Genomic DNA, 4,747 nt, shown 5'->3' on the forward strand with positions numbered 1-4,747 from the left:
GAGGTGGATTGATTCAGTGACTGGGGTAATCGGGATGGGAGTGTCAGAGACGGTGCGATTGGCACAGGACAGAGCAGAGTTTAGGGCTGTTGTACATAGGGTCACTCTGAGTCCCAAGCAACTCGACAGCACATAACAACAACTCTCTCCTGCTTTCTGAGCTTTATGCTAAAGTCAGTGCAGTCCTTTTGACCTTACACAGTTGGGTTTTTTTCAAGGGGTGAGGGCCTCCAGGTATTACTGTTTACCTTACAAGCCTGACTACTGTTTGACTAAAAGTTGCATCACAGGGTAAGGGTTCCAGGTTCAAAGGGAAACTAATGTCCACAGCATTGGGGGCTCTGCCAACTCCACTGAACCAGTGAGAATGATCATTTCTATGTTTTTGAGGATCTTCTATGGAAATCCCATATAGAATGGTCAGCCATTCCAACTAGGCACCATCTAGATCTCCTGGTCTTGGGTTCACAGAAGTTGAGGTCCATACGATCCATTGGTCATTTGGAATAATTGTTTCTAAACATTTTTGCTTTTCAAATCTCCTTTTTGCTCTAGATCAATACAAGAGACCAACAACTGTGCCTTAGGTGGATACTTGCATGCTTTTACAGTCCAAGTCTCTGTTCATGAAATAGCAGGCTGTCTTTGTGTACTATGTCCTTGTCTTTGAACACTATGTCATGTTATACTAATTGACTTATTTCCTCCAATACTATGGTCCTGAGGTACCAGGACCAATAATTCATTCTCTCAGGGTATCTGGTTATGATTAAGAAGTTTACATGCTTTAATCTATATTGGCTTTGCTATGCATATGAATAGGGAGCTTGAGTGGCTTAGTGGTAAGGAGTCGCACTGTCACCTCAAAGGCAAGCAGTTTGAATCCACCAGCTGCTTCACAGAAGAAAGATAAGAATCTCCTCCCATGCAATTTACGGTTTCTGAAAACTAGCTGGAAGGTCAGCTATGAGTCTGTTCTGACTTGACAGTACATAACAACAGTACATATGTGGTTGTTGTTCGATGCCATCAAGTTGAATATGACCCATAGTGACACTTTGAGCAACAGATCTGAATTCTATCCTATCCTTGCTATCCTCACAATCTCTGACATACTTGAGCCTATTGCTCTAGTCATTATGTTAATCTGTCTGGTTGACAGTCTTTCTCTTTTTTGTTGACCCTCCATCTTTCCAAGCATACTGTCCCTTTCCAAGAAATAACTTCTCCTAGAGCATGCCCAAAGTATGTGAGATGAAGCTTTCTAGTCTTTACCTCCAAGGAACACTCTGGTTACACCCTTTCCGAGATCTACCTTCTTATTTTTGTTAGCAGCTAATGGGATATTCAGTACTCTTCTCCAACATCACAGTTCAAAAGCATTAGTTCTTATTCTGTCATCCTTATTCATTGTCCAGCTCTCAGATGCCTAACAAGTGATTGGAAAAAGACCATGGCCTGAATTAGCCATACCTTAGTCCTCAAACTGACATCATTATGCCTCAATAATTTGGAGAGGCCACTGACTGCAGGCTTTCTCAATACAATATATCTTCTGGCTCCTGATACCAAGGGTGTTGATTGTAGTACCATGTAAGATGAAGTCTTTAACAGTTTCACTCTTTTCTCCATCTGTCACAAAGCTGTATATAGGTCCAGTGGTGAGAACTTTCATTTTCTTGACACTGAGATGTCATCTATGTTGATAGATTATATATATCTCACAGCCAATAGAAGACAAAACTATGTAAATATATATGAAGAGAGAGCTCTAGTGGCTTAAGGGGAAGAAGTTGCACTGCCAGCTCAAAGAAATGTGGTTTGAATCCACTAACTGTTCCACAGGAGAAAAGTGGACAATCTTCTCCCATGCTATTTACTGTCTCTGAAAACCCACTGGAGGGTCAGTTATGAAACAATTTCAACTTGTAACACATAAAAACACCATATATGTGAATATCTTTACAACACATACTCCTGTTGTTGTTGTTGTTATGTGCCATCAAGTTCCTTGGGACTCATAGCAACCCTATGTACAACAGCCCTATACTCTGCTCTGTCCTGTGCCAATTGCACCGTCTCTGACACTCCGATCCCGATTACCCCAGTCACTGAATCAATCCACCTCATAGAGGGCCTGCCCCTCCTGCGCTGTCCCTCCATCCTCCCAAGCATAATGTCCTTCTCCAAGGATCGGTCTCTCCTTACAACATGTCTGAAGTATGTTAGACGAAGCCTCAGAATCCTTGCCTCCAAGGAGAAGCCTGTTTTAAACCTCTCCAGGATGAATCTGTTTGTTTTCCTAGCAGTCCATGGTACTCTCAATACTCTTCTCCAGCAAGGCATCAATTCTCCTTCTATCCTCCTTGGTCATTGTCCAACTCTGTTGCATAACAAGTGATTGCAAAGGCCATGGCCTGTATCAGATGCACCTTAGTCTCCAGAGAAACACCATTGCTCTTCAGTACTTTGGAGAGGTCCCTAACAGCAGACTTTTCCATGGCCATGCGCCTTTTAATTTCCTGGCTACTGGTGCTAAGAGTGTTGACTGTGGAGCCAAGCAAACTAAACCTGTGAACAATCTCAGTCTCTTCACCATCCATACTGATGCTGCCAATTGGCCCAGTGGTGAGAATCTTTGTCTTCTTGACATTGAGCCTCAATTCATATTGGTTGGCTGCAGTCCTTGACCCTCTGCAACAAGTGCTTCAGGTCCTCCTCAGTTTCAGCAAGCAGGGTAATATAATGCAGATTGTTGATAGATCTGCCACCAATCTTGACCCCACATTTCTCCTCATAGAGCCCAGCCTCCCGGATAATCTGTTCTGCATACAGGTTGAAAAGGTATGGAGATAGGATGCATCCCTGGCGTATGCGCTTCCCAATTTGGAACCATGCAGTGTTTCCTTGCTCTGTTCTGATGACTGCCTCCTGGTCCAAGTATAGGTTTCTCATTAGCACGATCGAGTGTTCCGGGATTCCCATTCTTCTCAGAGTCAGCCACAGTTTGTTATGATCCACACAGTCACACACCTTTGCATAGTCAATGAAACACAGATAGACATTCTTCTGGTATTCTCTGCTTTCAGCTAAGATCCATCTAACATCAGCTACAATATCCCTAGTACCACGACCCCTTCTAAACCCAGCCTGGACTTCTGGCAGTTCTCTGCTGATGTGCTGCTCCAGTCGTTTTTGGATAATCTTCAGCAGAATCTTGCTTACACGTGAAATCAATGAGACTTACATGTGAAATCAATAGTTTCCACACTCTATTGGGTCACCTTTATTTGAGATGGGAACAAATATAGATCTCTTCCAGTCAGTTGGCCAAGTGGTTGTTCTCCAGATTTCTTGGCACAAGTTGGTGAGCACGTCCAGGGCAGCATCTGTTAGCTGAAATGTGTCAATTGGTATACCATCTATTCCTGGGGTCTTATTTATTGCTGTTTCCTTCAAAGCAGCCTGAACTTCTTCTTTTATCACCATAGGCTCTTGTTCATATGTTGTTTCATTAAATTCTTCAGTGTCTGCCAATTCCTTTTGATACAGTGACTCAGTATATTCTTTCCGTTTTCTCTTAATACTTCCTGGATCATTTAATATTCTGCCGAAAGCATCCTTGATTATAGCAACTCAAGGTTTGAATTTGTTTTTCAGTTCCTTGAGCTTAAGTAATTTGATTTTCTGACTCCAACTCCTTGCAGATACAAATATAGAAATAGCCACTCTCAAATTTACATATGGTCATGACTGTTGTCCTTTTCACCTATTCACGTCAGACCATCTTAACTGTCTGCCTATATATCTGCTTATAGGTTAATATCTGTTATTGCTTATGTGGCAACATTATGTATGTAATAGTGTTAGTTCGCTGTATTTCTTGTATATCTCTCTGTCTTTTCTTTAGTGATATTGTGCTGTTAATCCTCATGTTACATATTAACTTTCCCTTTACCTATCTTAATATGTGTTGATTCTTCCCCCCCCCATGTTATCCATAGTTTGTTATGATCTACACAGTCAAACGTGTAGATCTACACCAAAAAAGGGAGCTCTGGTGGCCTAATGGTAAGAAACTATACTGCAATCTCAATGGCATTGTTCAAATTCACCAGCTGCTTTGTGGGAACATGATGGACAATCTCCTCCCATGCAATTTATTGCCTCTGGAGCAATTTAATGAACCACTGGAGGGTCAGCTATGGGTCAGTTTTGACTCTATAGCATACAACAACAAAAATACAGTCAAATATTTTTTCATCGTTAATAAAAAACAAGTAAACATCTTTCTGATTTTTTAGGCACAGGATTGATGTCAGAGAAAATCCCATGAACTAAAGTAACGAAATATAATACAAGTGAAAGACTGTATAAAACACAATGTACATGCATGTAACACAAAGTACATGAATATATCTTTCTCATATTTATTCTCTAACAGTAAGAAAAAATACCAGATATCAGAAATACAAAAATATCAGAAAAAATAAATATGCTTTTGATACGCTTTCTATGAAAGTCGGGATTCATCTGACATCAGCAATGATATCCCTCATGCATAGCTTCTTTTAAATCTACCTTGAATTTCTAGACTCTTGTTATCAGTATACTATATTTCAATAATTTAAAAATATATTTCACCGGCGCTGGCTGAAAATCGCCTGTGACTTCATCCATAGCCACTGGTGAGAGTCAGCGCCCAGAGCCATCAGGGGCTTTAAGCTCGTTGCCCACTGCTGTGGTG

The sequence above is a fragment of the Elephantulus edwardii genome, unplaced genomic scaffold (assembly GCF_000299155.1).
Source record: "Elephantulus edwardii isolate Elephantulus edwardi_28Jun2011 unplaced genomic scaffold, EleEdw1.0 scaffold00126, whole genome shotgun sequence".
In the NCBI taxonomy this organism is placed as follows: domain Eukaryota; kingdom Metazoa; phylum Chordata; class Mammalia; order Macroscelidea; family Macroscelididae; genus Elephantulus; species Elephantulus edwardii.